General features: G+C 42.8%; 1 long non-coding RNA gene across 5 annotated transcripts in view; it reads right to left on the bottom strand.

The window, feature by feature from the left end:
• The window catches only part of LOC108448717, a 77298-nt gene that overhangs the window by 35671 nt on the left and 29525 nt on the right, over window positions 1–12102 (bottom strand). For 4 of the 5 annotated variants that reach the window (XR_001864698.1, XR_001864701.1, XR_001864700.1 and 1 more), the window contains exon 3: window positions 10776–10944. The exons of the other annotated variant lie outside the window; for it this stretch is intronic. This is a non-coding gene — a long non-coding RNA (uncharacterized LOC108448717). The remainder of the gene's footprint in view (window positions 1–10775; window positions 10945–12102) is intronic. 5 annotated transcript variants of the gene reach the window in all.

Here is a 12102-nt window from a genome sequence, read left to right as displayed (position 1 = left end):
GAATTGCAGAATTCCAGCCATCAGGTCTGGAATAACACCCTCAGGTTCCTCCTGGTGACCAGCACAGTGAAAAAGCCTGGAAAACACACATGGTCCAAAGCACTCCGGCCATATCAGAGAGGAAAAGCAGCCTGAGCATCCTCACCAGTCCTGTGCCCTTGTCCAGACTGGAAATGCAGCTTCAAATTAGTAAACAAACAAAGGGAGGGAAACCCAACCTTTCCTACCCCTAGACTAACAAATTATGATCAAACAGAGAACTGAAAATGCAGAAATTCACCCCAATAAAAAGTTGCACAATTCTTCAACCAGTAAATAACTTTTATAGCCATGATATAGTGAAGCCAAACTTCCCAATCACCGATACCTGGCTGTATATTTAACTTTCTGCAGATGACAAAAGCGTGAACGTAATTGGTGTTGCCACAGCTTGAATTAAAAAAAAAAAATGTAATACTGCATTTACAGACATTAACATTTGTTTTCAAATATTCCAGCACCTTCAAAAAGAACATTTTTAAACTTTGAGTGCTTTATGGAAATGACTACTTTCAATTTCCAAGGATTTTTTTTCAGCGTAAGAAGAAATAATAAAGCAAGCTGCTCGATGGTTATACAAGGAACAACATTCAGATTTCAAAACTAGCTCTCTGTGTGATAGAAGACTGCAATATATGCAATCAAGACAGAGATTCAAACAATAATAACTAGCAGAGACTCCGGGGCATTGCAGAACGTGTCATTTACTTCAGCCCCGTTCCTTTAAACATCAGTCCTACGAGTAGTTCAGTGGAAAATAGATGGGGCTGCTCATGTAAGTAGAGACTATTCGTACAGGGAAGTTTTCAAAGGCTCTGCATTTTCCAAAGTGCTGAAAAATGCATATCAAGTTTAGTAAAACTAAAGAAGGAAAAAAAAAAAAGAAAGGAAAAAAGGATCTCTTGTAACACGCCAAATTGTCGGAGAGATGTCAGGGTTAATTTTTAAAGGCACATTTCCCTCCAGCAACAATTCTCTTTAATTATTTCAATGTGAAACACATTATCAGACATGTTCCTTGCCTGTTCTCAGCTCGCTGACACAAGATAGGTACAAGATGTTCCCTCTCCTCCGCCGATGCTCACACATGGTGCTGGGCACTCCAGGGAGCGTGGGCAGCTCCTGCTGCACCTCCAGCCTCCTGCTCCTTCTACCAAACCCCTGGGACCACCTCCCCACAGCCACAGCACCAAAACAGGGAAGGAGAAGGTTGAGGAGAAACCACAGGATTTCAGAGTGTGGCCTTGGACACGTGCACTGGCACCAACAGCAGCACGGAGCTGCAGCCACAGCAGTTTAAGGGTTATCAGGTAACTGTAACACACAGGCCAGCCTTCCAGCAGGTTTGCATGGGAATTTAGACAGATTTGGGGTTTTTTTTCCTTTACTTTGGTGTTTAATAGTCACGTGGAATAGACAGCAGATCAGGCAAATCCCAGTGAGGGAGTTACAGGCCCACTGCAGCACAACAAGCTGCTGCAGGACACGGTCCTGTTGGATTCTTCTCCAGGAATTTATGAGAAACACTTTATGTTCCTCCCAAGTGGGAAAGGACACTGCTCAGAGCCCCAGAATAAAATATCAGCTCAAAATCACGAGGGACAGTGGTTTCAAATTTAGACACGCAGAAGGAACCTTGATCTAACACATCGGCTCCGTGTTGCACAGCAGCATGGTTGGTCAAGTATTCCAGCTGGGAAAGGGGATTTCTGTTTTCCCACATAATTTCAGACTTGAGAGATATGTATTTAAAGTTCTTAAATATGCTAGAATCACATCAATCTATTTAACCCTTGTTCTGGTGCAAGAAAAGTCTAATCCTTTTCTTGGGAGGGAAGAGGCTTCAGACCAACCCTACCAGATCGGCTGCAATCTAACGGCCTTTTTTATCTCAGCTCCAGTAAAACTCACTATAGAGCCAGTTGTGAGATTAAAAGCTTTTTTAAGTTGCTATCTTGGGAAATTTCTTTCAAGGAAATTACTACAAAGCCTTGTTTTAGTGTGTTCCCCTACTGTGAGTCCTACTGTGTTTTTTTAATAAGGAAAGCCATCCATCCATAGAGGTGTATCCTGTTCTCCATGCTTGAGTGTCTAACAGCAGGCACATACAGTAGACACTCTGATGTTTTGCCTCTTTAATTTTCACTCCATAATGTTGGTGCCTGGTTCTCCTGACTGCACCTTTCAGAGCAGTTTAATTATGGGCGTGCACAGAATTTTGAGAGGGGATTTTCAGTGATAATATTCAGATGTTAGGGGCAAGTTTAATACATTAAGATATCCAGAGTTTGTGGGTTTTTTAACCACAAAATAAAGTCCTTCTATGCAGTCATCAGAGGATGGAAAGTGAGATAATATTACCAAGGGGAAAAAATAAAAATACTTCAAGGCTAAACCAGAAAAGACTATAGAGATGCTTCATTTAGTCTTTAAAAGATGCTTCATATAGAGATGCTTCATACAGATATAGAGATGCTTCATATAGATATAGAGGTGCTTCATTTTAGCCTTTAAGAAGACAACCTTATGCTAAATATGAAAGTATGGCAGATCCATCACCGAGCTTTCAAGCAAATAGGACACAGCCATAGGTTTCCACACTTAAATTCCCAACCAAATGAAAATAGCTCATGCCACTGAATTTATTAGCCCAAGGATTTTACCCCTGATTTTGATGAATTTTTTTAAATTGAGCCAAGCAGCTCCCTGATAAAAGGTTACTGTACCACTCAGATATCAGGCCTGGAATGTTTTTTTTATAATAACAGGCCAGGTACAGTGTTATAAATGAGCCCTGCTCCATTGACTCCAGACAGGGTATGAAAATTGATTCAATGGAGCACCATCAGTCCTCACCAGCTGAGTATCTGTCCCTCTAATCACAACTAAAAAGATTTTCCGAGTCAATTAAAGGCTTGAAGCCTTTACTCACTCACACAAAATCCCTGCTAACAATGCCTTCATTTAAATCCTAACAAACAGAGCACACGCTCTGCCTGGTGCCACGGGTGCTGCTGCAGATTGAAATCCCCGCTCATCCCAAGGCTTCGGACTCTTCCCTCCTGGTTCACGTGGCCCAGGATCACACCTGGCTGTCCCCCAGTCCTGACACTTTCCTTCGGTGTCTGACACAAAAATTAGCACATTCATTATTTTTGCCAAGGGGAGGGAGCACGAGCCACACGGAGCAAACATGTACCTTTGCTGCCAGAGTGGGAGTACTTTAATTTCCAAATTACACCCATAAATAAATCAAGCCGCAGAAGCTGATAAATGAAAGATTATGAAAATAGTAATATCCCGCAAAATCTTGAAAGGCATCATAATTCCTCAAACAATTATCTTCTGTCATATTTGCGAGTAGCCCATGTAGTTCAAGAACAGAAAATACAAATGTGCTCCTTTAAAATTCATGAAACCACTCATTCTGTCATAAAAGCAGGCATCTTTCATGGCTACTTATTTCACACAGTCTCATAACTAATACTGACAGATACTTGGAATGCAAAAAAAAAAAAAAGAAAAGCGCCGGACAAAGAACTAGAGCTGCCCAATTCTTACATTTTAATGCTCAAAATGGAAAATAAAATCATATATTATAGACGGCTGCAGAATTTCTGGTATAATTAAATCAAAATTTGTAGATAAAAATGAGATTGTACAAAGACTGGTGGTGTACTGCTCCCAGGATTGGGCTGTGCTGCATCCATGACAACAGGATGGAAGGTTGCTTTTAATACTATTATCTTACATACCCACAGCTGAATGCTAATGCAGCTATACTGAGGAAATCAAGTTTCAGATCTGTATCCACTGAACTTACATCCACCAGGCAGGGACTTTAAAAGCCAGGCGAGCACACAAAGACCAATATTATAGCTCTGTCAACTCCCCAAAGGTCACAGATTTCAAAAGGTATACACAAATATTAATTGTCAGGTAGTTCTGTGCCGAGGAGCAGAACTGAGGCAGAAATCAGGTTTTGTGGCCATAATTCCCTGCCAATTCCAGTTTATAAAATGGAGGTGCAGAAGGAAGCAGGGAAGATTAACTGGGATCAGTTCATGTTCCCTGCGCTGACACACGGTGACGTGTCCCTTGTGAACATTATGTCAGGAAGGCTTTTCCCTCTTTTCCTCAGTGAAGGAGATAAAAAAATGCAAGAAAGCAGCTGGGCAGCCTTGTTTTCCAAAACTTCTATTGACCCAGCCTACGGGCTGTGGACTCCACATCCCTGCAAGTGTCCAAGGCCAGGCTGGACAGGGATTGGAGCAACGTGGGATAGTGGAAGGTGTCCCTGCCCATGGCAGGGGGTGGCACTGGGTGAACTTTAAGGTCCTTCAAACCCAAACCATTCCATGATTCCATCCTGGCTGGGGGACAGACAGAGCTCCTGTTCCCTGCTTGCCCTGTGCCTGCACAAGGAGCCTCTGCTGTCCCATGGGCATCTCCATATCTGCCCAAGCTCCTTCTACAGATATCACCTCCAACTTCTCAATTCATCTTGCCCTAATTTAATAATATTTTGCCATAAAATCACATATCTATATTATGGATACCTAATTTTGGTTATAAAATCATAAAAACATAAAAAATACTGATCTACTTGGGGGCAACTGGATTAGTATTTCCAAAATTACGGAGTTCTCAGCTGTCCTGTGAAATCAGGGCGTCCTTCCTCCTCAGTGCCAACCAAAGCAGAAGGGTTCTGTGAGTTCCCAGGTGAAGACATCCTCTCAAGCCTTGTTCTACCAGAAGTGACCCCATGTGACTGACAACACTGACCCATCAGTGTTCCAAAGGGGAGCACAGCCTCTCCTTAGCATTCAGGTCACTCACACTATCTATTTTTCCTTCTCCAACTCCCCACACTTCCAGGTGGAGAACTCCAAACTATCTGAGCTACTGACCTCTCTCCTAAAATAGTTTGTAACCTGTAGTTATCCAAATCCTCCCTCTTCATAAACCATTGGCTCATACCCCGAGCAATTCATTTTTAGATGCACTATGAGGTTGCTGCAGGGAATTCTGGATCTCTGGTGCTCTGGCTCTATTTCACACAGCCAAGCATGTGGACAGATTAAAATGCCCTTTTTTTTTCTTTTTTTCTGAAAGCATTCTTAGAGTTACCTTACATGAAATAGAGATGGTAAAATAAATAATATATAAATAAATCTAAAAAAAAATGAAGATAACAAAGTAAACTGAGCCAAATAAATAATATATAAATAAATCTAAAAAAAAAAAGAAGATAACAAAGTAAACTGAGCTAACTGAGCTAAAATATGGAGAAGAGATGCTTGTGGTGAGGCTTTGCAAGTCCATCAGGACCTGCAGATGAAGCTCATGGTGTGCAAACCACTGCAGAAGTTCAGTTCCCAAGTGGTTTTTTCCCCTGTGCAAAGAACGCTTTCTCCACAAAACCATGGCTTCAGGGGGGCAGCAAAAAGATGCTTCATTTAAGAAAAGGGGGCAACAACAGCCACAGTGATGAAAGCCTTGGCCTCTAAGTAGCAGAATGTCAAAAAAAAGTTGTAGCATTTTATGAGACTGTAATTGAAAAAAGTACTAAGTTGTTAGTGGAAGTGTATTTAAGGGAAGCCCCACACGTGGATATAATAGAAAATTAATCCTCAGAGCTCAGAAAGTCCCTGAGGATGTAGAATCCATCATGAAGTTACCTCCTGTCCCAGATTTTCTTGTTGCTTGCCTCTGCTGACAACAGTTGTCTTTTCAATAGAGAATTTGATATCAATTTACTCAGACACCAGGGGCAAGAAAGGATTTCACTTTCTTCATCTGAAAGACACTGATCCACAGAATTAGGACTTTGAACTGACACCAGAGTAAAGTGGTGACACGTTCTCTAAACCAGTAACTACAGGTGGCCTCAGAAAATGGTCCAAAGCCTCTCAGGGCTGCCCAGGCAGCCACAACCCTCCCAGATTTCTGATGATTTCAGTAGGGACAACCTCCCTGATTGCAAAAGTCTCCTTCCAGGCAGCTCATGTTTCCAAACCAACCCCATAAATAAGTGTCCTGGTTGTTAATGCCCTCCTGCAGACAATCACAGAACAATGGATAAGGTTGGAAGCACCACTGGTGGGATCATCTGGTCCAATCTCCCTGCTGAAGCAAGGTCTTCCTGGAGCTCATGGCGCAGGGTTGTGTGCAGATGGCTCTGGAATCCCGTACTCCTGCAGCAGAGAGTGCAGGGAGTGACTGCTCCCAGTGCATGTTCAGGTTAAAATCCCTCAGAACGGGTCTGTCTCTATTTTAAGCATTAAATTAGCTTCAGGTGATACAACAAATAACCCCAGGAATGGGGTCTACCTCCCCTAATTTGAAAACAGATCTGGCTGCCTTCTGCTTCTCACCGATTCCAGAGCTGCAAAACCAACGGGACAAAGCACCAGGAGAAGTGATGACCCAGCACGTTATCATGGAGATTATTCCCACCTGACTGGGCATCTGGTGAAACTTGGGCTGCACCCCAAGCTTGGAGTGAAACTTTCCCACTTAGAAGCGTTTTCAAAGGCTTTGGCTCCTTTCTTTTTCAAACCTTGCTTACACCGAGGATTTATCACAGAAACCTATACAGAAAAACGAGCTGCCATGCAACAATTGGTTCTGCCTCCGCAAGGGACCTGATTTGGGTGCTCAGTGAGACCCCAGTGACTTGGTGGCAGCTCTGGCAGGGGAACAGCCCTGTCTGAGATGTGGAGCTGCTCCCACTGTACTTTCTGCTCACCCAGAGCTGGGCTCAAATGAGAATCTGACTCTGCAACTGAAGAGACCTGCAGCAAGCAGAGCTTGTGCTTTGTTACAGCCAGGAGCAAGCTAAATTGGACATCTAAAATTAGACAGCTTGAATTTTCTCCTGAGCATCCCTGCATCTTGATGGTGGAAGGGTGGAAAATGAAGGTGGAAAGCTGAGAGCACCAGAGACAGACCTTCTGCTTGCCAGCAGGCACCAGAGCCTCTGTACTCAGCACATCCCTGACCTTCCCTAATCCCTCACACCCAGCAAAGCCCTGGCAGGGTTTGGACTCAACCATGCTTCTAATAAGGTACAAAACCACAGTATTTTTATCAGAAGGCTCAAGGATCAAACTGAGACAAGCAATTTATTCCAAGAGAAACCAAGACATCACCTGAGAATACTCGCATGGAAGATTTCTCTCCAAAAAACAGGGAGTGAAAGGAAATGTAAAGCCATCAGTTACTGCTGTTCCTCCATCATATTTTATCCTATTCCTTTGATGCTCCAGTGAGGTTCCCCACCCTGAGCCCCCCTCTCACACTGGTAATTTGGTACAAGATGTTAAAACCAGCCTGAAAAACTGCGAGACACCGAGCAGAGCTTCCCCTCAGCTCGGCTGCTTCACTGCCCTCATCTCAGCTGCAGCAGAGACCAAACACAAGACCTCCCTTTCTGCCCACAAACCCCATTTTCCGCCCATGGGGAAACCCTAAGTGCTCCTATTTTATCCCACCGTCACTTTGCAACACGGAAAACACCCAAACCCATTAATCCAGCTACATTCAGATCACAGCTTCTGGTCCTAACAAGCAGCCCTGATGCAGGATGGGCTCTATGGGAAGGGGAGGGAGTGATGATCCCAGTCGGTGGAACAAAAATACTCAAACCAACTTGATCTTTGCCATAGTTGAATAATTTGGGCATGCAGGGGTACAACAGACTGAATATTTTTATTGGATGTTTTAAAAATAGAGAAATGATCTGGCTATGATTCTTTAGCATGTATTTCAGCAAAATTCTGAGGTCATGCTGTTTGTTAAAAAGGAAGCACAGAACAGTTTGGTTTGGAAGGGACATTAAAGCTCATCCAGTTTCAACTCCCCTGCCATGGACAGGGACATCTTCCATTAGACCAGGTGGAAAAATCACATTCCCTCAGTCCAAGAGTTTTCCAGCTGTCAGTGGTAAACACTGCCTTCAACTCAGGTACTCAGTTTTCATTTTAAATGATTTCTCTCACATTTTGTTCTTTTTCTTACACAGATATTCCTGTTTTGCCAAAGACACACCAAAAATCATTTGGATTTGTGTTAGTAGGACAGAGGTTTTACCAGACAGGGGAGTTACGGGGGCAGAACTGGCTGCTCGAGCTGATGCTGAGTTGAAAAATGCCCTCCATAAACCCGACACTGGCATTGTTACAGCGCTGTAAAATCCCAGTCAGACCCTGCCAACATGGAAATCCCCGAGTTCCTCATCTCCCTGTGCCTGCAAAGCCAGGCTCTTGTTGCTGGGAGCTTCTGCACTCCCAGCCCCAGGGCCCAGCCTTCCCCACCGTGTTCCTCTCCCCTTCCCTGGAAGAGAGCTCAGCTCAACTCAACCTTTGCCCAACGACTTCGGATACAGGTCTCCCATTTTTCCCAGTTTTTACACTAATTCCCTGACAGCATTTTCTCGGCAGTGTTTGCAGGGTGGGCAGGGCTTTCCCTCCTCCTCCTCCTCCCTGGCAAAGAGCCCATCTGGCATCCATGTGGCAGCTCTTGCTAAGTGGGATCTGGCGGAAAAGTGCCACATTCCCAGTGGCAATTCCCGGCCACACCAGCACAAGGACACACAGAGAAATCACTTCCAGACTGTTTTATTTTTTTTCCCCAAAGTGTGGAGCATCTCATATGCATAAAATTCCATTTTCCTGCAACTCACAGTGGGGTTACTCTTTGCATGGGGCTGCAGGGATGTGTTTTTAAGCCACAGGTTCCTCTCCAAAGGCTTTAGGTCTTGCCTAATCTCGGCTCAAGGTTCCACCTAAGCTCAGCTCCAGCTGCATCACTCAAGGGGCTGAGTGCACAATGCTGATGAAAAGAGCAGGGAGAACACAGTTGCTACACCAGGTTACCTCAGTTAAAAGCTGTTTGGGTTTAATCCATCCCCTTTAGGACCTTTTGTGTTACAGGGGGAAGGGAGTCTATACAAACAGACTTGGAAAAAAAAACGCATTGCTCACATTTTTTAAAAGTTGCCTTGGGCAGTTATAAGTTACATAAAGTTGCTCCTGTTCCTGTTGTAGTTCTGCCAAAGTTATCTGAGGTGACGGACACAAAGTGAAAACTCCAAACTTGGAAAATAAAAGTTCCCAAACAGGGCCTTTTCACATACACAAAATCAGAATATAACCAATAGCCTGCAAATTCAGACGTGACTTCACAATTTCATTGCGATCATGAGATTATTCTAATACTTTTTACAAAAAATATACAAAGTACCAAGACTTAAAACCAGAACAATAACTTGTAGATTAGCAGGGTGTGAAAGAAACTATTCTTGTTTCCAGTAGTTGCAATCATGAACTTCATTTAGCCTGACACTTGTGTAATAACGCGAATATTTAGCTTTTCTGAGTATTTATTCCCTAAACTCATGACTTCTAGAAATCCTTCAAAATCTATCACTTGAGAAAGAGAAGTTAAAATGAGAGATATTCTGGGGAAAATTACTCCCTTTTCTTAACATTCTTCTTCCCCCCACACACACATTCCCAATTTCCCACACACATCTTTAAGGCACTGCAATACAAGTTTTCAGGAGCTAAATCTACGAGAGAAATCAAAAAGAAAGGCTATTTTAAAACAATCAAGACAAAAATAAAAGTCATCCTTAACTAAACACAATGGCAAAAAGTTGGACATCTTTTGTGTCTTTTATGAGTGAGAGAGAGAGGAATGATTAAAAATGTACCAAGAGCCCTGAATGCCATTTTACTGTCATTTCCTTTGATTAACCTTCACCTGACCTCAATCCCTAAGGCAATTTCAGTTTCTTTTTGTTCTTCCATTTAAATTCTCCACTCCACCAGGTGAGTACAGCCCCGTCACTGCAGATCGGTTTGGGGGAGGATTGCACAGAAAATATTGGGGTTTTTTTTCTGGAGAATCACTTGCAAAAACCTTAACAGGGACAGTAACGGGTCTCATGTGCTCCAAAAGTGGGATTTTTACAATCCCTGTGGAATTATAGAATGATTTTTTTAGGTATTGATTGAAACAGAGTAGAACCAGTCACACCAGTTCCCACCAGTGCAGGAACTCGGTGCTACTGGCCAGTACAGACTGAGCAACTACATCACCCTCACCACCACCCCCACTGCACATCAGCAATATCTGCTTCCACCTGATTTACAGATGTAGCATTCCCACCGGAATGGGGAAAAAAAAAAAAGGCCAGCATGAATAAAAGCTTAAAAAATAGATTATAAACTCTTGGCACAAGGAATGGATCCAGAGTTTGCACAGGAATCTTACACTGCAATTCTTTCTTGTTTTAAAGCTATTTTCCAACAGGTCTCATGATCTCAGGGGTTGAGCAGAAATTATGGAATGCTGCACACTTAGACTCTGTTTTTTAAGTGTTAATGGGATAATAAAAAAAAGGGACAAACTTGGATTCAGCAAAAAAAGGACTTGATGGTCTTAAAGGTCTTTTCCAACTAAACATTTCTAGGACTCTATATCTACAAAAATCCTGTAAGATCTATAAATTATGCCTGGTGATGAAATGCTGAGGAATTTTCTGACCTACTTACTACATCACAGACTGGTTTAAGGGATAAACCATCCTCATCCACGAGAACTGATGTGATGCTGAGGCTTCTGATGGCACATTTTTAATCTCTCAGCAAAAAGTATGAGATTTACCAGTCAAATTAAGCCTAGAACCAAAGTGCTTAGTTTCAGCTTGTGACACTGTTCCAGCTTACCTTGGGATGAGGAGATACTTCACCACACATGGCCTTTGTTATCATCCCAAAATATATATTATTCCATAAGCAGAAGTTATGGATTCAACGTAGGCTTTGCTTTTCTCTGCTGTCAACCCTATGTGGGATCTGACTGGATTCATAATATCTCAGTTCCATGTTGTTCTCTCTAGAGGAATTTCAGGAGAAAAAAAGATGAAATAAAATTGTCCCAAGCTGATGCAAACATCAGCATTTCTCGTAAACCAGCAGGCAAAAAAAGCTCAGTTTGGCGTAACTGAAATTTTTGTAGGCATGCATCATTTTGAAATATTTTATTTCTTCTGGCCTTCCTAACTTTCATTTTCTTGCTACCTGTAGATAAAAATTGAGATGAACGCAGATCTGTGGGGTTTCAAAATGATAGAATAGACGGCCCTGGAAATTTCCAAACTCTGTTGTTGTAAGGAGGAGACTCATTAACTCTGATCCCCTCCTGGTAGTGATTTTATTCTCCACAAACTGGCCCTTCCTGAGAACATGAAGGAGTTACAACAGAAAAGTCCTGTAGATCTCAGTCATGAACCCTTTATGATCTTAAATATTTCACAATATTCATAAAACACTTCATAGACACTCTGAAAATTCGGGTTTCTTCAACTGCTCTTATCCGAGCTCTGTTTCCTTTGCACTTCCAGCACATCCAGCTCTGGGTTGTGCAGTCCAGGGCAAATTCTGCCCAGTTTTCTGTCACAACATCTCCACTGGGTTCTCCAGGAACGTGTCCAGCTCCTGAGTGACAGAGGCACTCACCTGAGAGAGCACCAGGCTTAAGTGGAGGAACAACGGGATTGGAAAGTGCCTGGGGGAAGGAGGTCAGGTGAAGGTTAATCGAAGGAAATGACAGTTTGATGGTATGCACGGCCCTGGAGATCACATGTGTGGATTTTGTTGGGAAATATTTAACTGTTTTATCTCTATTTAGGAAGAAAGCAAAATAATGTGCATGAAAACGCAGGAGAAGACGTGGATGCCTCTTAGCCTGGCAGAGCTGGCACAGGTGGGATGCAAAAATTCCAGCTGGGAGGCAAAGGGAGCCAAAAGATGCCAATTTTTTCTTTGGTTTCACTTATATCAAACATTTCACTCCCATAAAATGCAGCACAGTAGCTGGGGAGGCAGGGAATTCAATAAACCTCTCATTTACCTTGCTCCCATATTTAGCTCAATATTTATTATTCTTCTCCCAAAACAGGTGCTGGAGCTAAGAAGGGAAATTTGTGGAAGCCTCAAACTTATTTGTGTCCTGTAATGAACTTGGCTTGGCCACATTTCTGCTTTATTTATG

This window comes from Corvus brachyrhynchos, unplaced genomic scaffold (assembly GCF_000691975.1).
Source record: "Corvus brachyrhynchos isolate BGI_N302 unplaced genomic scaffold, ASM69197v1 scaffold220, whole genome shotgun sequence".
In the NCBI taxonomy this organism is placed as follows: domain Eukaryota; kingdom Metazoa; phylum Chordata; class Aves; order Passeriformes; family Corvidae; genus Corvus; species Corvus brachyrhynchos.
Note: the sequence above shows the minus strand (reverse complement) of the source record. Positions and strands in the feature narration are given on the sequence as shown.